This window comes from Henckelia pumila, chromosome 3 (assembly GCF_033568475.1).
Source record: "Henckelia pumila isolate YLH828 chromosome 3, ASM3356847v2, whole genome shotgun sequence".
NCBI lineage: Eukaryota > Viridiplantae > Streptophyta > Magnoliopsida > Lamiales > Gesneriaceae > Henckelia > Henckelia pumila.
Genome location: NC_133122.1, coordinates 193,621,255 through 193,649,121, shown reverse-complemented (window position 1 = coordinate 193,649,121; position 27,867 = coordinate 193,621,255). Strand labels below are relative to the sequence as shown.

Below are 27,867 nucleotides of genomic sequence, written 5' to 3'. Positions count from 1 at the left end.
TTTAAAACTGCTCAACTATATATTTATCTTTATCTAGAGTTTTCATTTTTAAAGATCATATCACACTTAAAAGAAAAAATTTATTCTAAAACCATGAAACTTAAAATAACTATATATATATATATATATATATATATATATATATATATATATATATATGCAAAACGTATGAAGAGGTGGTAGTATATTGTAGTGTTAGATATGTAAATTCAGTTTGATGTCACCAAATCGTACCAACAAAAGGATATATCACATAATATATAGTACATAAATAAATAGGTTAGTGAATTTTTTTTCTTTTGTTTGTTTTTTAGTTGATATATTCGTTGTAACTAGTTTCTGAATTTGATAATTGTTCTAAAACTTAAGACCGTTCCGTGAATCTTGTCACTATTGTGCCAGATTTAGAGAATTTCGTAACAAAAGAATTTTCCTTTAATTCTCATCGGTACCCCTTCCAATTATTACATACATATGGTAGATGAGATCCTAGCATATGGGTAATACCCAAATCATGCATCCAACGGTTCGTATTTTTACACATAGGTATGGACGAATCCACATATGGGCTGTGCTAGGCTATAGCGCAGCCCTTTTTTTTGTTATATATATATATAATTTCAAAATAATTATTAGTATAGTAAATTTAAATTTTGTATATTTTTCAATAAAATCCAGTTTATGACTTCGAATTCTCAAGTCTCAAATATAGATACAAACGAAATATATTTTTTGTTTCATATTAATTTCTAAAATTATAATAGTTATGTGATATGAATGTATTGAAAAGTGACATTTTTCATGATTTGAGAGCAAAATATATTATTTAAATAATAAAATTATTAATTGTTACATCAAAATAAATTGTAGTGGTTGGAAAAAATAAAAATTTTGAGTCTTATTTATTGTAGCATTACTCTAAATTCATGAAATTTTCAGATGAGTTTCAAAATTTATAATGAATAAAATTTATTATGTATTTTTATCATAATATATAATTTATTACTTTAAGTTCAAGCCTACCCTAACTCTAATTCCTAGATCCGTCCCTGCACATAGACGCAATTAATTATATATTGTTGACATGACAAATCATGAGATATTAAATCTATCATTGAGGTATTACACATATGTTAGGTTGAAATCTATCCATATAATACCATGTGAACCCGAAATTTCAAATATTTGGCACTCACACATTTGCCCGTAGGATATATACTGCATTCCCCGACTATGCGATTAGTGATATTTTTAACGAGAATAAGAGGATGTTTGGGAGAGCTTAAAAGCTCTTCCAAACAGCTTATAAGCTGTTTTAGAGCTTTTAAGCTCTCAAATTTTGTTTGGTAAAAATTTTTTAAAAATAACTTATAAGCTGTCAAAATAAGCTGTTTGACAGCTTATAAGCTGTTTTTAAAAAAGTAAGGGGAGGTACTTTTTTCAAAAAGATCTTATTTTAATATTCTATCTCTCTAAAATATACTTGAATATTTTCATAAATATCCATCATATCTTCCACTCATTAAATATTAAATATTATTTTTAAAAAAATTACAAATCATATAAATTTTTCTAAAGTAAAATATTAAAACAATTTTATTTTTTAATACATGTTTATTCCAAAACTATTTTCGTATGTGTATAACTAAAAATTTTATTTTCATATAATTATACCATTTTTGGTAATTTTGACAATAAAAAGATCTTATAATACCAAACATATCAAAATCTTTAAGTTGTTTAAAATAAGTTTACCCAAACACTTTAATAGCTTATTTTTAAAATAAGTTCTAACAACTTATAAGCTCGTAAAACAGCTTTTAAGCACTAGGAGCTTATAATCTCTTTTTAATAAGTTTAGCCAAACACCCTCTAAATGTCCAAATGTTCGTAAATCACATCTAAAAGATTTGAAATCATACCAAGTTTATTCAAAAAAAAAAAAAAAAGGTTTTTTGACAGTCAACTATATCCATATTTACAATAAAAAAGTAATAATTTTATTAGAAAATATTGTTTTTTTATGAAAAACTTAAATAAAAGATATATTTCACGACATTGACCCGAAAAATTCTATACTAAAAGTTTTGCCAACAAAAAAAAATGGAAATTGACATGGTGCGTGATGATGTCACAATTTACTATTTATCAACATAAATGGGCCGTATCCCATCTCCATCGCTTAAAAACTCTTGCGAAAAATTTCTGCAAAACGCCCCCGTTCCTTCCCCGGCCGAAAGGGAAACTTTTGTGGGAAAGGGGAAGAGCTATTCAAGAGAAGCTCTGCTCGAATGCGATTCCTCCATTTCCAGATTTCTATTTCAATCTAGCAAATTTGCCTATCGAGAACACCGAAGAGGAGCGATTTCTCGCATCTTTTCAATTTCCTCGATGTAGAATCGAAAACGAATCGAGCACCGAGCAGAGGTTAATTGCTGGGTCAAACGCAGGCTAGTGTGAGTATTCGATTTGAATCCTTCTTATTTTATTATACTGAAACGAACCAACATTTCTCAATTTTATTTCCCGGATTGAGGTCCGCAGTTTCCGCTGAGACTCGGAAAATTTTGTGAATCAATTGCTACTGTTTAGAATTATGTAGATCATTATTAGTGCTCAACTTGAAATATTGAGGGAATCGAGGTAGAGGATCGAACTTTAGCGGGCGGTAAGCATTGATTATCATTCGTGTTACCGGTGTGTGGATTCAAATACTGCTGCCGTGGTTTGGTTTTAGTATTATTCCAGTTAATGGTGTATTTTGCCGCATAGGCGTAGACTTTACTCGTTAAGTTTTGGACCACTTTTGCCTGGAGCAGTTCCAAAATTGGCACACGGACTTGGTCGACTGTCGACGAAAGGAGTTTAACCCCAAGCCCCCTCTTCTTTTTGGTTTCAGCTGGTAGCCTCCGATATGTGATTGAAGAACTAGGACCATAGGAGGTTTTAACAGCGGCTATCATCATTTTATTTGAAGCAACGCGCAAATAGCCTAGGTGCAGGGCAAGTGAAACTAAGGTATGAAATAAAGTTTCAATTGAAATTTAATTATGATGATTATGGAACTTTTGATTATGGAACTTTGAGATAGTGTTGAAGTCTAAAGAGCTATTGATTGGGTTTGGGTTTGGGTTTGGTGAAGATTGCGGGTCATTGGTAGTCTTAGTTGGTGTTTCAAACCTCTAAAAATATTTGACTGTGGATTTTTCTTGGCAAATCAAATTCATGAATATGTATAATGAAGTTCGAATATTTGCTAAGTAGGTATTGGTTCCAGATAGGTTTAGCTTTTATAACTTGTGGACTTGATAAGTGAAATATGATAAGACACTCTTAGGTGTGAGGGATAGGACTTCACATCTTTTTCCATTTAATTTGGCTCGAACTCTATAGGAATTGGAGTTCAAATTTATTGTCTCACAATTTATCGGGGTAATTCATAATTGTGCTTGTATACTTTGCTCTTCCCGATTTTATTCCCCTTGTTTCGCATGTGCCATTTAAGTTCCTCAACTTTTACCTCTTGTCCGATAACACCATCCTTGACACTATCTTGGTCGTTAACGTCTGACTAACTTCGTGTGATTCCATTTTCTAAAAGAAAGAAAAACCTATCATAGTTATGTCATGCACAACTTGTGAATCTTAATATTTCTTTATAGATCTTGTATCGTCAATCGTGACACCAATAAAGTGCCACAGGAATCTCCATGCACAATTTTAGGTGCACTCTCTCTCTTTTTGTACTTAATTTGTTGTTCCGATGTGTAATCGTTCCGGGTTCCCGTTGTGCTTTCCTCGGCGTTGCGGTGCGAGATCGGCCAAAAATCGTCAACTTGGGATATATTGGGACATAATTATGCAGTAACCATAGTTATTAAGGGCGCAAGGCGCACTAAGGCGCAAAGGGTCCTGAAGCCTAAGGCGCAAGGCGAGGCGCAATATTAATTTTTCAGAAAAATATATTTATATAATGCTATTATATTACAAAAAACTATTATTGAAATAATTAATCTAAGCAAAAATATATCATATCACAAAAAATATTTATCTATTACTGCTATATAATAGTAAAATACATATATTTTGATAATGCAGTAAGAAAAATCTTTCATTTTTCGTATATTTATGTGTTACCTTTACTTTTCTAATCTAGAATATTGATATATTATTTTTAGTATGCTGTGTGTAGTTAAGAAATGTGCTATTACTAGCAGATTTTTTCTTTATTTTTATTTTTCTTTTTTACCATAATAAGTGTAGGGTTTTTCTCTACTAACTTGTCCAGTCAATCAATTTAGATTCTAGTTTAAGGCAGATTGACAATTTAGATCCTAGTTTATAGTTTTTTATTAATCTATCTATAAATGTAATTTTAAGTATTTTGGAAATAGAACCTCAATTAAATGTTCTTTAAATTAAAAAAGGGAAAATATATGACTTTCCTTGGGCCCATTTATTTTATTCTAGGGTTTGATAAGACTTTCCTTTCTTATAAAACATAAAAAAAATTATAAAAAACAGAAAAAAACTGAGGCGGTTCAGTTTGACAACTATGGCAGTAACATTTGAAATGTGCCTTAGAATAGGGAAGACTTCTGTTTCAAGACAGTAGTTTGCACTTCCTATTGAATGTGCTTTACCAAAAATTTAATCATTGGCTTTGGTACCATTCCTCTACCATTGTTGTTCACTATCCAAATTCTGAGTTTAATTGGGAGAACTCAACATATACTGGACTTTTATAGCTAATTGCACCCCCTGTTTTGAGAAGTCTAAAAGACATATGACCCCCTGTTGTGAGAAGTCGGAAGGACATATAACCTCATAAAAATATTAATAGGTTAATTTATCCGTCATTTTTAAAAATTAAGCACATTTAACCCATGTTTAATAAAAGCTCAAGTACATTTTTCTCATTTTTAACTTCTAAGGTTTTGCGTCTGATTTTTAAAAATATAGGGTTTTGACACTATTAATTTTACATACGTTTTTCTTCGGGTTTTTGAATTTTTATGGGGGTGCTGTTGCAGTTTGTACCAGTTTTTTGGGATCTATGTAGTTGACTAGGTTTTTGGTATATTAAGGATTGATTTATTTTGTATTGCTATGAACCATTTTTTTTCAGCTGTGAATTTCAATGAATTTACTTTAGAGTTCTTGGAATAGAGAATAGGAAAATATAATCATATTCGACATTATTAAGATATTAAGTTAGAAACAGAAAAGTAGCGTATCATATCAAATTTATATTATTTAGATTATGGTAAATCTTGCATGTTATTTAATTTGATTCTGTTTAATTGATTTATTATACATATCCCTAATATTTTTGCCATACATAAAGGATGGTGATTATTGTATTCAACACAGAAAAGAGAGTTTAGCCATTCACCCTTTTGTGCTTCACTCTCTCATCACGTCACTCTCTCATCACGAACAAGTGGGATGAAAGGCAATTTGAGTTCCCAATGAGTGTCTTTGGATTCTAGTTCAATATAATGAATTGGAAAGTGGTAGTCTTTAGGCATTGAGATATCGATTTGAAGGAGTCCCTAATAGCAGAAACAGAGAAGTAACGTAACGTATCATATCGATTGGAGTATGCTGGATGTCAGGTTTGCACAACATTGTTACTCTGTTCTTTACCACCTACATAAACTAGTTTTTTAGAATTTCGTGTTTGCAATTTTCCTGGAATCAAGCTCGCTGTCCTTTCAAATATGGTTATGTGTTCATAGTTATTAGATGCCCAAAAGGTATGTGTCTATGCTCAAGGCTTGTCGAGGCTCCACCTTTGCGTCTCGACACAAGGTAAGGTGCAATCTTCAAATGAAGCCAACACTTTAACCATAGAACATGAGTCTTGGTGCTTTTTAAAAGCAAGGCTGGATGTTAAGCTTTACCTTCAATGTAGACCTAGTAAGTCCACAAGGAAATGCAAGATAGCGAACAATCATTTTTCATGCTTTGTGCATATTCCTGCACAGTTAATAGAGAAATTTCCAAGGCAATCACTTTTATGCTCCACCATATTACTCGTGATTACTCTTGGACGAAAAGTTGTCGCTCACATACTAAAATATTATTTTTATTGCTCTTGAATAATTTATATAGTATGTGTTGCATCATCTTACCATTTAATTTTACATAAGTACGCTCAAATCTTCTCTCTTTTAACCTCGTCTGAAACTTATATTTGATAATGTCTCATCACTAATTTATTATTGTTTATCATATTTTATCTACTTTTTTAGAATTTTTAAATTTAAATTACTAGTATTTTTTTTTCTTACTCTAAACTTTTTAATATTATTTCATCTTGTTAGTCCTGAAAATGAAAATTTGTGTATTCAAAAACGTTTTACGTATATGCACTAGTATTATTGTAGCTTTCATCATATATTTAGATCATGGCATTAATTCATGGTGCTTTACTAAAATAATGTGTGTGCCTCGTCTTGTGACTTGCGCCCAAGCTCTACGATAGTTATGAGCCTTAGTGCACCTTGTATTCTAGTAACTATGGTAGTTGTTTGTTGAACCTATTGGTTTATTGGGAAGTAATTATTGGACCAATTCTCCGAAGCTCAAGTCTGAGACGATGTCTTATTATGATTATAGTGAACTCTTTTGTATCAGTCGCTCTGATCTCCTAGAGACTCACTAGATTTTGGTATCTGTACTCTAATGCAGTTTCTAGCAATGAATACAAGCTCGTCGAATTTGGAGAATAAGAAAAAGTTCTTGTTGCCACTCAAAACCGAGCAATTTTCCTATGACAATCATCAGAATATCCAAAAACCTGTGGTCCCTATAGGACCTCGTTTTCAAGCTGAATTGCCTGCATTTATTGGCCCTTCTTACGAGAAATTAGACACTTCACGTTGGTTAGGAACTAAAGTTTGGCCAATCAAGAACACAAATCTGCCAAAACTTTTGACTTTCAATGGAAAGAAGGCCACTCAAGAAAAGTTGAACTCCATCGGGAAAGGAAGAGCTGATACTTGTTCATGTCATGTCCCCGGATCTTCTGAATGCGTTAAAATGCATGTAGCTAAGGAAAAGATTAAGCTACAAGTTGAACTTGGAGCTGCCTTTTGGGAGTGGAAATTCGATGAAATGGGAGAAGGTGTGTCTCATAATTGGACTACAAAGGAAAAGCAAAAGTTCGAATCTATTTTGGAAATGAATTTCCCAAAGAAAAATGAAAGATTGTTTCAAAATGCCTTAAAAGCTTTGCCAAACAAGAAAATGGGGGCCATTATCAGCTACTACTTCAACGTAATTGTTCCTAGGCGAATTAGCTGGGAAATCATGTCAGGACGGAACCCAGTTGAGATCACTACAGATGATGAGGATACAGAGGAAAATTTTTCTAGTCGTAGTCGTCCCAAAAAAAGGTTGAAAACCAAATCTCAATCACCGAAGAGAAGATACCTGACAGGAGTAAGATGAGTAAATAATCATTCGACTGCAGTGGATACTGGTGTCGATATTTGGTGACTACATTTTTGCCAATGAAAACTCGAGTTCTTTCGTTTTGTTTTGGCTCAAGAGTGCATAAATTGAAAGCAAATGTATGGATGCATGTGGGCAAATGATGATTTTGGGATCATTTGTGAAGTTGTCTTTTGAGCACAACTTGCACTATTTATCCTAATGTCATCTAGAACAACTAGGGTTTAGGATCTTGGATTTTGAAGGTATGATTATTTGTACCGCCACTCTTTCTTATGACCATTAGTCTCTAATGAATCAGCCTTTTTCTTTTAGATCAAAGTAGTTCAAGTCATAGTCTTTTATGTCAAACTCATTCCTAGATAAGCTTGGTTAATGTGTTTCCAAAGGTAAAATTTTCAAACCAGCACCACCTCACCCCATTTTCAATTCCAAATCTGATCAAATCTCGTCAAATTCTATGAGACAGTCTCATTAGTCAATTATATGAGACGGATCTTATATTTGAGTCACTCATGAAAAAAAAATGTTATTTTAAATATTTTATATGTCAAAATTATTACTTTTTATTGTAAATATAAGCATAGTTGTCTCGTTTGATGGATAAATGCCGTATCACGAGACTTTATAAGATTTTAAGTCTTGTAATTTGTCATAAAATTTTCATCGAATAACTTGGATTTTCGTTTTAGTTGTTTATTTTAACTTGGTCTCTTGTGAAATAGTCTCACGGTTTTTTTCTTCGTGAGACGAGTCAATCCTATTCATATTTACAATAAAAATTAATATTTTAATATAAAAAGAAATGCTTTTCATGGTTGACCCAATTAAGAGATTAGTTTTATGAAATTCATCCGTGAGACCGTCTCACAAGAGTTTTTGTGTAAATTTTTTTAGCTCTTTGACTTTAATTTTGGAATTAATATTATTGTAGGTGAAATCCCACTTAGAGGACGTTTGACTGAGCTTATAAAAGCTCTACAAAAACAGCTTATAAGCTCTTCTAATTTATTTGACAATAATTTGATAAAATAGCTTATAAGCAGTCAAAATAAGATGTTTGACAGCTTATAAATTATTTTTAAAAAAATTGGGTGACCTTACTTTTTTAAAAAAATAATAATTTTAAAATTTTACTTATCTAAAATAGTCTTCTATATTTCCATAATAATCGTCATGTCCTCCACTTAGGTATTGTTTGGTACGAGTACAGTTAGTACTTGTACAACTTATCCTATCCAATCTCGTATTTTTCTTGTCATATTATTTATTTATTTATTAATTATTTATTTTACATCAATCAAATCATCAATCATTTATCTTATATCAATCAGATAATTGAATTTAAATTACTATATTATCCTTATATATAATATTATTCATAATTTATTCATTCTAAAAATGACAAAATTGTAATTTATATTTTTAATATAAAATTCAATCAAATCAAATAAACTATAATCTATTATTCAAATCAAATATTATATTAACTATCATTTTTTTATTTATTTTATATTACATTATATTACTTATTCAAGTATTATTTATCCTATCCTCGAACCAAACAGTGTTTTATTAAATATTAAATATTTTTTAAAAATGAAATTTCAAAGAATATCAATTTTTCTAAATAAAAATATGAAATATTTTTATTTTTTTGTAATATATAGGTTTAATATTTGTGATAAAATTTTAAAATTATTTTTAAATAACATTCATAGTATTATTCTTTTTTTTGGAATTTTGACAATAAAAAGATCTTATAATATCATATACATCAGCATATTTAATTCGTTTAAAATAAGTTCATTCAAACATTTTAACAGTTTATTTTTTTTATTTATTTTTTTTTGTGAAAACCCGCATCCGCTACCTTCGGTGCGCATTGGGTAAATCCCGGACTAACGCAATAGTCTGCAAAATACGTTAGTCAGGTAAATCACACTAGGCAAGCCCTGTGTGACTGAGTATTTTAAGAAAATGTTCGTGACAGCTTATAAGCTCGTGCTTATAAGCTCATAAGCTATTAGAATTTATAAGCTGCTTTTAATAAGTTTAGCCAATCAATCTCTTAGTTTCATCACATATAAATATAATATATAATATTGTGTCGATGGATAGGCGTGGAATAATTATAATTAATTTTTGTATATTTTTTAAATTATGAATAATTAAAAATATCTAATAATTCAATAATATAGATAAATAAGGATAAATAATTTTTTTTTATATAAATTTAAAATAGTTTTGATTTTTTAGATAAACAACATTCATTAAATGCAAAAAATCTTAGAACACCTCCAATGAAGGTTTAAAACTGAAGGTTCAAATTTTGAAAAAAAAAAATAAAAATGAACCAACTGCAATTGTGGTTAGTACCTCATGGTTCAAAAAACAATTTTTTTAATATTTTTTAAATACATTTTTTTTGTGAAATATGTTAACAATTTTTACTTATTAACTTTATATATCATATTTATTGTTTTAAATTTTTTTATATTTTTTTAAAATTCTTTTTTGATAATAAAATTTACTAAATTATTAAAAATTGATATATGATTAATTAAATTATATAAAATAAATTTATTTTCATAAACATTTATTTAGTTATATAATTTAAAATTATTACTATAAACAATTTAATGTGATTTTTTAAAGTTTAAAATAAAATTGAAGTTTGTAGTATGTTTAATTAAATGGGCATGTTACTACCTTTAGTAGCATGCCCTTTTCATTTAAATAGTTTTTTAAAAAAATTTTAAAATTTTAAAATATAACATAATACTATATATCAAATTTAAAGTATTTTAATTAACATTTAGTTTAAAGATTATTTTTTATTATAAAAATTACGATTTTTTTTTAATTTGTAATTTGAATTTTGTAGTGTATTTTGTTATATATGGATACTACTATACTTAGTAGCATGCTCTTTTGATTTAATTAGTTTTTTTTAACAAATTTTCATGTAATTTTAAGATTTTAATAAATTATTAAAAAATATATGATTAATTAACTAATTACGTTAATAAAATTATTACTTAAATATATATTTAGTTAAATATGTATGTGCAAAATTTATAAATAAAAGTAGTAAATTAAAATGAAGGAATTAAAGCGTGATTTGATAGAGGGACTCTCAACAATTGTGTTTTTTTGGGTTTATGATTGTGGATGAAAGATTTAAAAAGTAATGAGTTTTAAATTTTTGATGTAGCAATACATGTGACAAAAATAAACTCATTTTTTGGGTTCATGATTGGAGATGCTTTACAAGTCATCGTCTTGCAACCAAGACAGAATGTCACCAAAAGTCCACGACATCGGACTTAAGAAATTAGCAAGCTTGTGAGCTGCCATATTAGCTTGTCTCCGCACATGTTTAATATCAAGGAAAGCTTCATGGAAAGAAGACCTTTAATAGATATTGTCAATGATCAATCCAGGCTCAACGAGTTGTCAAGAGAGTTTAATTGATCGAATCACCTCAGCCGAGTTCAAAAACACCCCAGCAAAAGTGTTGATGATGGCTTCAGGGTACTATCCTGAAGTCAAGATCAATGGTCCAGATCATCTTTGCAGATCAAATCAATTGATCTACAAAGAGATCCGAGCCGTCCAATTGCCCTTCGGGCACGGGCCCTCAGGCAGCATGGACAGGGTCCACCCAACACTAGAGAGATTACCATTTTTGCATGGGGTTAGACCATGTAAAACTACGTAAAGTTCCCCCCTAAACACTGAGCCAGGATGTTGAATAGGAGATGTCAAGGCTGCCACAATCTCGTAAACCAATGATCCAGCCTGTAAATTGACGAAATCATGCTGGCGGCTGCGAATTCTATTTGGAAGGTCACACTTATTTTTGAGAGAGGTGGAGGAACAAGTTTTGTTTGTTTGACTTGTGCTCCCAAAATATTTCATCCAAGTCAGAAAATCGGACTTTGGGTCTAGAATGAAATCGTTGGCAACGTTGAACTAAACAATTTATTCAGATAATTTGGCTACAAGGCCAATTGATTGCGTGGCGGCCTTTGTTGGCCAAGAAAATTAGGTAGGTTCAATATATTTATATCAACTAAAAAAATGTACGTGTGTTGCACGTAACAACAATTTTATTTGATTAAGACCGAAGTTATTAAATTTCGTCGAATGTTTAGCTTTATTAAAATCAAGTGTTATACTTTTTACGGGCAAGTTCAAACTTCAGTCACCATGATTTAATATCTAATTAGCTACTGAAGTGGTCATATGACCTATTTAACTTTCTTTTTTTGTTATATTTGTCGGTTTTTTATCGACGGTTTTTTGTAGTGATATTATATGTTTATACATTGAGTTTGATTTATTTTTTAGCTAACAATTTTAAAACAATAACATATGTTATATATTTATTGAAAAACATAAAATATATATTTGTTACAAACTGTATAATCAAGAGATTTGTGTTTTACTAAAAGTTATAGTTAGTGGTAATTGTATAACGCAAATCTTTTATATCGTATCGTAGTTCAAACAAACACATGTTTCAATTGTTCAACCCAAGAAGACAATTATTGCACCCAAACAATTACCTTATCAAGAATTGTGTTTTCAATCAATATGAATCGAAACTACGAGCTTGAAATTTTAAGCAATACAAAATCTTAAGCGTCATGTTTTGATTAATGCTCTCAGAGACTATTATTGCACCCCAGCATAAATAATTTATGTTAAATGATAATTTTACTTATATTGATTTTTAAGAAAAAACAGTAATTTCTTTCAGATAAATGATATTGATTCATTAACTTGTCCAAATTTGAGTTTTAGTCCATTGAGTTGTCAAATTAATTTGGTTATGGTGCACAAAAATTTAATTTTCAATTATTGTTAGTTCAATTGCTGACGTGATATTTGACAATTCAATAATCTTCGATCTCACTTCAGCATTTTTACGTCGTGTCAGTATTTTTTTAAATTATAAATCAGTATTTTCCAGTGTCACGTGTCCAATTAGACCAAAAGTAGCCGAATTAAAATTTAGCGTATCACAAATAAACTTTGTAAACTTAGTGGACCAAATCATAATATTAAATAAGTTAGTGAACAAAAAAAACTATTTTTTCTTTATTTAAAAGCTTTATTTAGAGATGAATTTTGATCTTCTATTGATAAAGTAAATATAAATCACGTATTATTTTTTTCTCTGATAAACCATGTTAATCATTAGACAATTGTTGTAGCTTGACTTGCTACATTAATTTCTTTCAGATAAATGATATTGATTCATTAACTTGTCCAAATTTGAGTTTTAGTTCATGGAGTTGTCAAATTTGGTTTTGGTGCACTAACATTTAATTTTCGACTATTGTTTGTCCAATTGCTGACGTGATTTTTGACAATTCAATAATGTTCGATCTCAATTTCTTAAATTCATATTATTAACTACTTGTATAATTATTTTATTTTTATTAGTATTAATTGATTCTATTAGCGAAATATTATAGTAATACAAATATGAACATAAAACATAGTTATAATCATATTCTTTATGTCTCACTTATTTAAATTACATTTATTTTTTATCTGTCACAATTATATAGTTTAGTTTTCATATTAAATATCATATGTCCTACTATTTTAACAATTTATCCCTATTAAATTCATATTATTAACTATTTGTATAATTATTTTATTTTGTTAAACTTTCATTAAATAAGGGCAGAATGAGAAATTTCTTTACAAAATTTACTTTTTCAAATACTTTCTTAATATATATGTGAAAATACAAACAAGCTTAAATATGTGGGACGAAATGAGTATATTTTTTTACCTTAGATAAGAAAATATTGATGTTGATTACATTTGTAGTCCCTAAAATTTTCAAAAATATTAGACAAAAATATTAGTTATTAAATAAAAAAAGATAATGACTAAATAGCAACTTTTATTTCATATTAAATATCATATGTCATATTCTTTTACCAGTTTATCGCTATTAAGTTCATATTATTAACTATTTGTGTAATTATTTTATTTTATTAGTATTAATTTATTTTATTAGCCAAGTATTATACTGTAGTACAAATATCAATATAAAACTTAATTATAATCATAATCTCTATGTCTCACTTATTTAAACTAAACTTATTTTTTATCGGTCTCAATTATATAGTCTAGTTTTAATATTAAATATCATATGTCCTACTCTTTTAACAATTTATCCCTATTAAATTCATATTATTAATTAACTACTTGTATAATTATTTTATTTTATTTTATTAAAATTTAATTAAATTGGGGCAAAATGACAAATTTCTTTACAAAATTTACTTTTTCAAACACTTTCTTAATATATATGTGAAAATACACACAAGCCTAAACACGTGGGACGAAATGAGTGTATTTTTACTTTGGACAAGAAAATATTAATGTCGTTTATTACATTAGTAGTCCTTACAATTTTCAAAAATATTAGACACAAATATTAATTATTAAGTGAATCTATATATATATAAAACCAAGCAAGTATTCCAAAAAACGAAACATTAAATTTTCCCGCTCAAAACTTACTTCAATTAGAATATTCATCAACTTATATAAAATAATTGAAATACAAAGTTATTCGCCTTTCCAATAAATTTAAATATTTTAAAAATATTGATGTGTAGTTAAATGATCATTAAGACTCTTCGATTCATCAACTAACAAATTTAAATTCAAAACTTCAGCAAAAGTATATCAATATATTATTGATTTTTTCTCAACTGATGATTCGAATTATTTATATATTACATCATTTACGAGTTTAACATAAATATAAATTAAATATTTTTAATAAATAATATAAAAAAAATATTTTTTAAAACTTGCGCATGGTCTGATAATCTCAGTATTACAACTTTCGAATGTTGTGCTACTGCTTAACCAATTCAAATTAAAAGTTTTTTGACAAATAAATCTTATTGATTTTTCTATATAATATAAATTCAGTATAATTTAGATTTAAATAATTTACAATAACGAAAGATAAAACCTTGTTTATCTATGCACACGTTTATATATGTATGTATATATATATATAATATATATATATATATATATATAATATACTTACCTATCTATATATAAAAACAAGAAAGTCATCAGAAATAGAAATAAAAGAGTTTTTCTGCCCAAATATATTTTCAAAAATAAAAAAGATATCTTAAAAATTAAAAAAAAACAAATAAGATAATATTCAATTTAAAGTTATAGATATTAGATAGATATGATATTAAATATTCAGAAACTAAGATGATATTATAACTGATAAACTATTTCATCTAAAAAATTTAGAATATAGATAGAAATACTCTTTAATTTTTTAAAAATATAAAGTATATTTTATCGTGATCAAACAAAATTTAATTATTGTTTTGAACATTGGTTATTTGTGTATCTATGCATTTCAAAATGAGTGATGCTACATGTTGTTGAATCCGATATTTTGGTGATAACAAACAACAACTCATTGTATAGGAATGTGCTGCCAATCTTTTGTATTTCAGGAATCTACTACAACTCCTACCGCAACCGTTTAAACCCTTCAAGTTATCTACCGGAAGCTTGTCAACCGCCTTTGTCTCTCGACCGGTTGCAGTCACAAGCCTATCAACTGGTTATTCAAACCAGCAGAGGATAAATCTATCTACCGGTAGAATGCCAACTGCTTATCAAGATATCTCAAGACAAATACTTGAGACAAGGCGTTCATTGCAAGATCTTTTATCAAAAGCAGAACCGGCGTATCAGAAGATCTGTTGACTCTTGCATCGAGAGATAAACCGGCGTATCAGAAGATCTGTTGACTCTTGCATCGAGACAACAGGTTGCACTAAAATGGCAAAAACGCAGAATGGCTACAGATAAAGCATTCGACCGTTTATATCAGTTTTGGACCCTGGAAGTTGTCTGCATTTAAAGAAGTGTACGATCTTCATGCAGAATCATCAATGCATTTATGAAGCATTAAATGTGCATTCAATGCAGCATCAGAACGTTCAAAATAAAGATGTTGTTGATTGACCTATATAAAGGGAAGATTGCTCAAGAAGTGACAAGAAGACAAGCAACACGAAAAATCTCAATCAACTCAATCACTTGAATACTATCAGAAGTCCTCATCTGATATACTGAGGCAATACTTGAGCACACTTACAAGATCATTCACTTGCTGCTCAAATAAACCCTCACCTACAGTTTACATATCTGATCTTCAAGGATCATCCTAGGGTTTCCAAGCCTCTCGACCGCTCTGCAGTTTGAGAAGCTCAACCGGACTGTATTCATTATTGAAGAGACTTGAAGCTACTCTGAAAGCTTCCACCAGTCTGATAAGAACTGAGAATCTTATCTGTGTAAATCTAGGAGTTTCGGATTAGGCATTGGATAAGTCCTAAGTCTGAAGTGGGTGTATTGCAAGACGTTGTAATAACCAAAGTCTTCTAGTGAATTCCTTCCTAAGTGGAAGAAGGGGAGACGTAGAAGGATTAAGCCTTCGAACTTTCATAAATCGTGCCTTAGTCTTTACTGCATATTTATCTTATATATTGCTCATACATCGTGTTATAACTTGCCTTTGCATCACTAAAATCTCTGAACTATTTCCGCACTATTTAAGTTGTTCAAACCGTTTTAGAAGTTGAGAAAACAGATTAAGTGAACTAAACTTCACTTGATCATTTTGAAAAGAAAGAAAATAAGTTTCAGAGTGTATTCACCCCCCCTCTACCCTCTGAACCGATCCCAACAAGTGGTATCAAAGCGGGTTCCTTTCTCAACTGCTGATCTAAAGTTTTAAAATCATGACTTCTTTCAACAAAATTCCTATGTTTTCTAAAGAAGATTATGATGACTGGAAAATTCGCATGCAGGCACATCTTGCAGCACAGGACGATGACATGCTATATGTCATAACAGACGGTCCTATCAAAATCATGAAGGTCAACCCAGCTCTAACCGATGGTGCAGGACAAATGATTGAGAAACCAAGAGCTGAGTGGACTACTGAGGACAAAAAGAAGGCCAATCTTGACAATGTGGCCCGGGACATCCTATACAAAACACTGGACAAGAACATGTTCAGCAAAATCAAGTCATGCTCCACAGCAAAGGAGATTTGGGAGAAGCTCACTCAGCTGTGTGAAGGAAATGACCAGACCAAGGAAAACAAGCTCACCATGGCCATTCAAAAATATGACAATGCCAAAATGAAGCCAGGGAAAACCATGGCTGAATTTGATGAACGGTTCAGTAGTATCATTTGTGATCTTATTGCTTTAGGAAAAACTTATACTAACCGTGAAATTGCTGTGAAGGTTATGAGAGCTTTGCCCAAAGAATGGGAGATCAAGACAGTGGCCATGAGGGAGTCAAAAGACTTAAGCAAGGTTGAATTGCACGATCTCTTTGCAGATCTCAAAGCCTACGAGTTCGAGCTCAACATGAGGACAGAAGATGAACCATCTACCTCTCAACCAACCAAGGCCTTAACCTCAACGGTGATGCATCCACCGGTCGAGGAAGCTCCAAAGAGATCAGCTGAGCAAATCAGCAACGAAGCCATGACACTCTTTGTCAAGAAATTTGGTAGATTTATGCGTAAAAACAATTTTAAATTTAAAAAATATCATAAATCGGACCATACAGACGATGGTCCTACTTGTTTTAACTGTGGCAAGCCAGGCCACTTCATTGCAGATTTCACCAAGCCTAAGAGCAATGATCAGAAGCAATTCTTCGAAAGAAGAAGGGGCAAGGAGGACAAGAGGACGTTTAGAAAAGGAAGAGACCAAAGGGTTCTAGTAGCAGACGAAAGCAAAAGCAAGTGGGCTGAGTCTGACTCTGACAACCCCAATACCGGAAGCTCTTCAGATGACAGCGATGATGAAAAGGTCGAATGCCTTATGGCTGACATCGAAGAAGAAGCTGAGGAGGTATTTGACTTTGGTTCACCTGAATTTACTCACAGTGATCTAGTTACTGCTTTACACGAAATGGCTAATGAATACAAAGCATTATCCAAGGAATTCGAGGAGGTAAAGGCAGAAAGAGCTGACCTAAAAGATAAGTCAAGCGAATCAAGCTGCATGCAGCGAAAAGAGCTTGATGGTCTTAAGGTCAAGCTAAGTCTGCTGGCTACTGAGAATGACACCTTGAAAAGAGTGTTCCAAGCAACCTTGACTGAGAACAAAAAACTACTTGAAACAATTAAGGCTTGGAATAAATCTTCTGTAACCATTGACAAGATTCAAGAAATCCAAAGACCGGCACATGACAAAACCGGTCTAGGGTTTGGAACAAATGAACAGTCTATGGAATCTTGTATTCAGTCAAGCCTGGACAAAGGCAATCTTAACAAAATAAGATTTGTCAGGTCCAGCACGATATATGAACATGATGAGTGCAGCTTTGACAAAAATCAGAAAGTATCTAACGAACGAAGCTCTAAGCATAGAGGGCTGGGATATGTGGATCCCCAGATCTCTAATCAAAGAGGAACTTGGATTAAACCAAAACCTAATGAAAGAAGAAAGTGAAACCAATCTAATTTCAAAAGGCCATGGAATGAGTCTAACTACTCTAAGAAAAGATGGTCAAAGGAGAAGCCTTACCAGTACTTTAATTGCAGGCCAGTTCAAAAGAGGTACAGGCTAACTGATAAAGATAAAAAAGGCAAGCAGCACACAACAACCTCACAAGCACACACATTTACTGCTTATCGACCGCACAGATTTCTGGACACACACACGGGCAAACCTGTAAGGGTGTTCCAGGTGTGGGTCCCGAAAGGGCTAATCCGACCTGGACCCTACTAGATATGGGTACCAAAAGTTCTTCACTTTTTGCAGGTACTAAAAGTCCAAACGGGCGAGAAGACCACTTCTATCAAAGACACTACCTGGTACTTAGATAGTGGTTGCTCACGGCACATGACAGGAAATCCAGAACTTATAACAGAAGTTGTGCTGTGCAAAGGACCAAAGATCAGCTTTTGAGACAACTCCAAAGGTAAAACCGTGGGTAAGGGTAAGATTATCCATGGTAACATCATTATTAAAGATGTGTTGCTTGTTGACAAACTGTGCTATAATTTGATAAGTATTAGTCAACTATGTGACAATGATCATTCGGTCGAGTTTCACAAACACACTTGCATCATCAAAAATGACAAAGGTGAGACTCTTATGACCGGTGTAAGAGACCTAAACACCTACAAGGTAAACTGGTCTTGCTCACATATTTCTTCACCTACTTGTCTTACTGCTCATCATGATAAACATTGGTTGTGGCATAAGCGGTTAAATCATCTAAATTTTAAGTCCATCTCTAACTTGAGGAAGCATGATTTGGTTTCTGGTCTGCCTGAAGGAGATTTTATAAAAGACAAAGTTTGTCCTGCTTGTCAACTAGGAAAGCAGGTGAGAGCAACCTTTAAAAATAAAGGGTGTATGTCTTCTTCCAAATGCTTAGATTTACTTCACATGGACCTATTTGGTCCTATACCAGTAAAAAGCATAGGGGGAATGAGATATGCTCTTGTTGTTATAGATGACTTTTCTCGATTTACTTGGGTCATCTTTCTCTCTTCAAAAGATCAAACTGCACCTCACCTGATTAAGCTTTTTAAACGCTTGCAAAATGAACAATCTACTGTGATAGATAGAATCAGGAGTGATAGAGGGACTGAATTTTTAAACACCACTCTTATGACTTATCTAGATGATCAGGGAATCAAGCATGAGTTGTCAGCTGCTAGATCCCCACAGCAAAATGGGGTGGCTGAAAGAAGGAACCGTACTTTAAAAGAAGCAGCCAGAACTATGATTGCTGATTCAAATGTTTCTCAAAGGCTTTGGGCAGAAGCAGTTAACACAACTTGCTATACTCAAAACAGATCTATGATTAATAAACGATTTAACAAAACTCCATATGAGATCTGGAATGGCACAAAACCTGATATTTCATACTTCAAAATTTTTGGGTGCAAATGCTTTATCCACAACAATGGCAAAAATCATTTGACAGCTTTCGATGCCAAAGCAGACGAAGGAACTTTTATTGGTTACTCAGCCGTTAGCAGAGCTTATCGAGTGTTCAATCAAAGATCACTAACGGTCGAGGAAATCATTCATGTTGTTTTTGATGAATCTACTCTTTGTACAGAACAAACTCAAGGGAGCATAAATGATCTGAGTCATAGACTGGAAAACACAAATCTACAGGAAGAGAGTGACAGTGATCCATATCCTCCAAAGAAGGATGATCCAGTTCCCTCTACCGTGTGATCAAACAAGGCCAGAAGAGGATCCACCGGTTGATAACGATCCTCCTGCCAATGATGATCCAGTAAACGAGGACGTTCGTCAACCAATTGATGACAACCCTTTAGGGAATTATTTTAGGTGGAACAAAGATCATCCACCTGGGTTGGTCATAGGTGACCCTTCTGCTCCTCGAAAAACACGTGGTCAAATGATTAATGAATTCTTGCATGCAGCTTTCATATCTCAGGTAGAGCCCAAGAAGATAGATGAAGCTCTATCAGATGCCAGCTGGATTGAAGCTATGCAAGAAGAGTTGAATCAATTCACCCGCAACAATGTTTGGCATCTAGTTCCTCGACCGGAAAATCAAAATGTGATTGGAACTAGATGGGTGTTTCGTAACAAGCTCGATGAACATGGCACTGTTGTGCGTAACAAAGCTCGGCTTGTTGCACAAGGATTCAGACAAGAAGAAGGCATAGACTTTGAGAAATCCTTCGCGCCAGTTGCAAGACTAGAAGCAATCCGCATTTTTCTTGCCTATGCAGCTTTCAAGGACTTTAAAGTTTATCAAATGGATGTCAAGTCTGCATTCCTCAATGGTCTACTTCAAGAAGAGGTGTACGTTGAACAACCACCAGGTTTTGTCAATCCTACTCATCCTCAATATATCTATAAACTTGACAAAGCCCTCTATGGATTAAAACAAGCACCGCGTGCATGGTATGATACATTACTAAAATTTTTACTGGAACATGATTTCCAAATTGGAACGGTCGATAAGACCTTGTTTAAATTTGTAAAAGGTGATCATGTGTTACTAGTACAAATTTATGTTGATGACATTATATTTGGGTCAACTAACCCCAAGTTGTGCTCAAAGTTCTCTAAGATGATGCAGGAGAAATTTGAAATGAGCATGATGGGCGAGCTAAATTTCTTTCTTGGATTGCAAGTGAAGCAACTTGAAACTGGAATATTTATCAATCAATCCAAGTATGCCAAGGAATTGGTAAAGAAGTTTGGAATGGAACAGTGCTCAACTGTATCTACCCCCATGAGTGCATCAATCAAGCTTGATAAAGATGAAGGGGGAATCCCGGTCGAGGTAACAATGTATCGAGGTCTTATTGGCTCATTGCTTTATTTGACTGCCAGTCGACCAGATATCATGTATTCAGTTTGTTTATGTGCTAGATTTCAAGCAGCACCTAAGCAATCTCATTTCATTGCCGCCAAACGAATAATTAAATATATTAAAGGAACTACTAATGTGGGTCTTTGGTATCCCAAAGATTCAAATCTTAATCTTCTTGGCTATTCAGATGCAGATTATGCAAGTTGTAGAATTGATCGCAAAAGTACAAGTGGCACATGTCAATTCCTTGGAGATAGACTAATTTCGTGGTCAAGTAAGAAGCAGACATCAATTGCTACCTCGACCGCCGAAGCAGAATACCTTGCTGCTGGCAGCTATTGTGCTCAAATACTCAGGATTCAACAGCAGCTTAATGATTATGGAATCCGGTCGAGTGAAGCTCCAATCTACTGTGACAATACAAGTGCCATAGCCATCACTCACAATCCAGTGATGCACTCTAGGAAAAAGCACATTGATGTCAGGCATCACTTTATCCGAGATCATGTCTTAAAGAAGGAAATCAGGCTGGAATACATCTCTACCGATCAGCAAGCAGCCGACATATTCACCAAGCCTTTACCGGACGCTAAGTTTTCATATTTTCGAAATATTCTTGGCTTAGTAGATCTAAGTTAGTATGCATGCTTTTAGGGGGAATGATTGCTAGTATGACGTTAATAGCTTAGCTGTTACATTGCCATAAATGTTGGCATATCATCCGCCTTTAGCTAGTCTCTGACAGGCTCCGTACTAGCAGCTTTGTGCTTTGAACCAAATGACATTGATTGGGCGCGGTGATTATACTCTTCAAAACTTTTTGAATTTCAAAAATACTTTTCATGACATCACCATATGGCCCATAGGTTCCTACATATACTTCTTTACACTCGTATATCAACCTTTCACCGTTGCTAAAGCTTTCATATTACATTAAAAGTTCTATCGTATTACTATCAAGCTTTTGCTTACTCTCTGCTCGAGTTCTTATCTACAGCTATCATGTCGATCCAGAAGAATTGCCTTGCAATCAACTTTGATTCCGTTATTGAGGCAAACAATGCAGGAATCACTGAGGTCTTCACCATGCTTGAAGCCTCTGGACTGAAGAAGTTTTTGGGAAGCAGCGTCATCTGCGATCTGCCTGTCTTGAAGGAGTTCTTTGCAACCGCTCAAATCGAGCATGGGACTGTCAAATGCTTGATCCGGACAGAGTCCTACTCCTTCAATCAAAAGTTCTTCGCCAGCACATTTGATCTGCCCTCTAGGGGTTTGACAAAATGCGCGGATCTTCCCGATGGTAAATGCTCATACTGGTTGAAGGAATTCTCAACCACTGATGCTCCGATCAAACTGCCGGCTCAGAAGACATCTCTTAAAGCTCCATTCAAGCTATTGACCAACATCGTGGCCAAGAATCTTCTTGCCAAGTCTGGATCGTACGACAAGGTGACGATGGATAAATTCCAATACATGGCTTGTATCGCCTCCAAAATCAACATCAACTGATCAGACATATTGTTCACTACTTTATGTGAAATGATCAGGGGAAAAGGGCAATCCGAGGGATTTGCTCTGCAAATTTGCCACACCTTGAGCGTCCTTGGAGTAGACTTCTCCAAGACTGAGCCTCTGCATCCCACCAAATGGCTCAACAAGTCTACCATCTTCAAGTTTCTGAACAAGAAAGAGGTTGCGGTCGACACTCTGCCTTCAACCGCAAGTGTTGTTGCTGTCACTCAACCGCTTTCAACAGTCCCGGTAGCGGCCAAACCAGCCCATACCAAGAAATCTGCCAAGCATCAACTTATCATAGAGTCTGACTCTGAAGAAGAATCATGTGAGAACGTTCCATTGATTCAAGCCTTCAGCAAGTCATCTCCTTCTGTCTCCAAAGCAGCTGTGCCATCCACGCCTGCAGGCGAGAAGAAGAGGCAGCACAAGAAGTTAAAGTTCCTTTCTGGATTTGCTCCTACCGTTCCAACACCAATTCTGCCAACGGTCGAGACTACTACCACTACTGCTACCACCGCTCCACGTCCTACCAAGGGTGTGATAATCATGGAAGGTGCCTCATCAACTCCAAAGGTCACTCTCGCTGATCCCAAGGACAAAGGGAAAGGTGTGATGATCTACTCACCTAAGGCTCAACCAGCAGCTACTGTAGAGCTCAACTTGATCATCTCTCACGTTCTCCGCACTGTCAAGCGTCACCTACAGCGCTTTGACAGATGACATCATTCCCGTACTCACCTGACGCTTGCTCAAATATTTCCTAAGTGGAAAGCTCTGAACGTTATTGAGCAGAAGATGCTTCTTTTTGCTGACACTGAAGACATCGTGGAGGCTCTGGGAAGAAGACAGCTCATCGACTTGAAGCTTCGAGGAAGCCTGATATCTCTGTTGATTAATGAGCGTGTCAATAACTTCAAATTCAAGAGTCCTACCGCCACCGATGACTTTGTGATTTTGACTGGACTACAGAATAGTCTACGTCAAATCACTCAACTACTTCAGCACTTCCAAGCTCTTAACAACGTAAAGACGACAGCTTCAGCAGCTTGTATACAGGCTTATGGACTGGAAGCACAGGTGATGATGAAGACTTTTCTTACCCAAGATCAGGGTGAAGAAGATGTCTCTGCTATTACTCTTTCAGATGGGATTCTGACCGGTCTCATCACTGCTGACCTGTTTCAATCATCCGCTCTAAGATCGAGTGTGGCAGCATCTTCATCGGTCGACCCCGCCTCAACCGCAGTCCAAGCAGTAATTCAACCGGAAGCAGCTGTGACTGCTCACTCATCTCCAGCGGCGACCGCTCACACCTCTCCCAGTCGTCTACAAGATTTTTTAGAAGTGATTGAACAAGAAATTCCTGTCACCTCTGTGACAGAGGCTCCTTGCAGCAGTGAAGCAGTAGTGCCCCCAACAGAGATACCAAGCACTATTGTATCACTTGCACCTCCAGAACAGCCAGTGACTGATGCTGACCCAGCACTTCAACCGTCTCCATCTACTGAAAAGTTTGTGGAAGATATCCTAATGGATGAACCGAGTGCTGATCCTGCTACTCCACCAACCATCTTGGCTGCAGTCGAGACCCCTACATCTCCAACTGTACCACTATTGGAAGGTACATCAGCTAGCTCACCAGCCAGATCACCAGCACCACATCATCTTGAGTCTGGCCCGGCTTCACCAAGGAATGACACACAGAGTCAAATGCTTCAGACTGATGACTCATATATTGAAGCCATGGCAGCAGCTTTGGATCACACATTGATAAATAGGCTTCATGAGCTCATGCAAACAGTTCGATCCTTTTCACAAGACATCACAAACACATCCTCATGGGTTGACAATTCACGCAAGACGATGATTCGGCATTTTGAGACCGTGTCTAGACCTTGCTCATCTGTCCAAAGAGATCACTGCCCATCATCGCACTCAAATCAAAACGCTTTCTACCGTCTCCGAACAAGTTGTCAGATCCAAAAACCGCCTTCATAGGCAGTTGAATGATCGGATGGACACTATGCAAGCTACTCTAATTGCTCAACTAGATGCAAAAATTGATACTATGCAAGCCTGCCTTGGCACTCAACTCACTGAGATCATCCTTCGACTCAACCAAGGTGATGCCAAAAAGGGGGAAGAAGAGCAACGAAGAGCAGCAGAGGCAAGAAGACGTGAAGAAGAATCCAGAAGAAAGGAAGAAGCCGACAGAAGAAGAAGAGAAGGCGATAGGTCAGGAGGAGCCAGTTGGTTCAAAAGATGAACAACTTGTCTCTTCTTTACTTATCGCAGTTGTATCTCATTTTGTTTTTCTTCAGTAGGTGTAATAAGAATGCTTATTGTAATTAATGAAATTCATTCTCTCAATGAAGTTCATTTTAATGCTTTCATATTGTTTTCGGAGCACTTAAGTTTTGTCATCACCAAAAAGGGGGAAATTGTTGAATCCGACATTTTGGTGATAACAAACAACAACTCATTGTATAGGAATGTGCTGCCAATCTTTTGTATTTCAGGAATCTACTACAACTCCTACCGCAACCGTCTAAACCCTTCAAGTTATCTACCAGAAGCTTGTCAACCGCCTTTGTCTCTCGACCGGTTGCAGTCACAAGCCTATCAACTGGTTATTCAAACCAGCAGAGGATAAATCTATCTACCGGTAGAATGCTAACTGCTTATCAAGATATCTCAAGACAAATACTTGAGACAAGGCGTTCATTGCAAGATCTTTTATCAAAAGCAGAACCGGCGTATCAGAAGATCTGTTGACTCTTGCATCGAGAGATAAACCGGCGTATCAGAAGATCTGTTGACTCTTGCATCGAGACAACAGGTTGCACTAAAATGGCAAAAACGCAGAATGACTACAGATAAAGCATTCGACCGTTTATACCAGTTTTGGACCCTGGAAGTTGTCTGCATTTAAAGAAGTGTACGATCTTCATGCAGAATCATCAATGCATTTATGAAGCATTAAATGTGCATTCAATGCAGCATCAGAACGTTCAAAATAAAGACGTTGTTGATTGACCTATATAAAGGGAAGATTGCTCAAGAAGTGACAAGAAGACAAGCAACACGAAAAATCTCAATCAACTCAATCACTTGAATACTATCAGAAGTCCTCATCTGATATACTGAGGCAATACTTGAGCACACTTACAAGATCATTCACTTGCTGCTCAAATAAACCCTCGCCTACAGTTTACAAATCTGATCTTCAAGGATCATCCTAGGGTTTCCAAGCCTCTCGACCGCTCTGCAGTTTGAGAAGCTCAACCGGACTGTATTCATTATTGAAGAGACTTGAAGCTACTCTGAAAGCTTCCATCAATCTGATAAGAACTGAGAATCTTATCTGTGTAAATCTAGGAGTTTCGGATTAGGCATTGGATAAGTCCTAAGTCTGAAGTGGGTGTATTGCAAGACGTTGTAATAACCAAAGTCTTCTAGTGAATTCCTTTCTAAGTGAAAGAAGGGGAGACGTAGAAGGATTAAGCCTTCGAACTTTCATAAATCGTGCATTAGTCTTTACTGCATATTTATCTTATATATTGCTCATACATCGTGTTATAACTTGCCTTTGCATCACTAAAACATCTGAACTATTTCCGCACTATTTAAGTTGTTCAAACCGTTTTAGAAGTTGAGAAAACAGATTAAGTGAACTAAACTTCACTTGATCATTTTGAAAAGAAAGAAAAATAAGTTTCAGAGTGTATTCACCCCCCCTCTACCCTCTGAACCGATCCCAACACATGTATAATGAAATTTGTGTATCAACTTTTATAACACATAAAATTCAATATAAGAATTTAATGTGGGCTAATTGTATTCACACCCCCTGTGAAAAGTCTAAAAGGCATAAAACACCCTGTGTAAAATTAATAGCATGTTAGACCCTATGTTTTAAAAAAATTAGCATAAAAACCCCTATGAGAGGATATAAATGTGCCCGAGTTTGTATAACATATGGGTGACATGTGCTACATTTTAAAAAACTGAGGGATGCATTAGCATATTAATATTTCTTAGGGGGTTTTATGTCATTTAAACTTTTCACAAGGGGTGTGAATGCAATTAGCCCAATTTAATGTATCAAAATCTCGCGATACATTAAATATAAAATCTCGCGATAAAATAGCAAAATTTAAAAATATTGTTGTTGTAAATATCTTTGCACAAGATATTTTTTTAAATTTTAGCATTATCTATATATATTTATATATATATATATAAACAAAAGTCTGCTATAAATAAAAACATAACATTTTTCTGACCAAAAGTAGAAAATAATTGTTTGTCATTATCATAATATATTGTTTTGTTAATTTGAATTTATATTTTCATATTAATTTCTATTAAATTTAATATAAATAGCATTTTATATTAGCTTTATGGATTTTATTGTCATTTATCTTATCAAACTATTATGTGATCTATATTATTAGTAATTGTTTATATTTTATTTTTCTATCTTTTTATTTTAATTTTAAAAGTTAACAAATTTTATTTTAACAATTAACATCTTTAGCTTTTCAATTTTTTTTATATAAAATACGAGTATTTTATTAATATTAAATAAATAAAAATTTTAAAAATTTTAAAATTTATTTTAAACTTTAAAAATTTCTATTTTGTTTTTTGTATAAAATAAAAATATTGCATGCATCAAATTTATAATTAATGGATAAATAAATCCTTTAGGAAATAAAAAAAATTAAATATAAAAATATAATATAAAGAAGTAAAATATTAAAATAAGACATTTCAAAAAACAATACGGGTTAAACACACACACACACATACATACATACATATGTATATATATATATATGTATATATGTATGTTGAAATAACCTATTTGAAATCTTCTAAGATGTTATATATATATATATATATATATATATATATACACATATGTATATATATATATATATATATATATATAACATCTTAGAAGATTTCAAATAGGTTATTTCAACCATTTAAAACTGTTTTCTAATGGTTTTCCAAAAAAAATTACAAAACTTATAAACTCTGTCTCTTCCAACCACAATGAATTTAAATTGATTTTTATACTCTAAGGATTTGAAATATGTTGTGATGACCTCAATTGTAGTGTAATAAATAACAAGATAAATTTTATTTTATTTTTTAAAGTTATTTAAACAATGAAGATACATTTATATCCGCAGATTTCAAATCATTTAATCTAATTCAAATTTAATTTATTTGTATTTTAATTATTTATTCAAACACTCATATTTAATAATTTTTCCAATAATTACATAAAAATAACACTCTGTGCATCGCACAGGTGGAATACTAGTAATGATAATAACTAAAGTGTCACTTTTATTTCATATTAAATATCATATGTCATATTCTTTTACCAATTTATCTCTATTAAATTCATATTATTAACTACTTGTATAATTATTTTATTTTATTAAA

At 33.2% G+C, this 27,867-nt stretch overlaps 1 protein-coding gene across 2 annotated transcripts in view; it reads left to right on the top strand.

The window, feature by feature from the left end:
• The first annotated feature begins 2,174 nt into the window (after positions 1–2,174).
• Positions 2,175–27,867, top strand: part of LOC140887913 (uncharacterized) — a 33,773-nt gene continuing 8,080 nt past the window's right edge. The window contains exons 1-3 of one of the 2 annotated variants that reach the window (XR_012152042.1): positions 2,175–2,460; positions 2,954–3,018; positions 6,697–7,962. The gene's annotated coding sequence lies outside the window, so the exon portion shown is untranslated. Of the gene's footprint in view, positions 2,461–2,899; positions 3,019–6,696; positions 7,963–27,867 lie in introns of those variants that run through there. The other variant, XM_073295514.1, reaches the window with a different exon arrangement.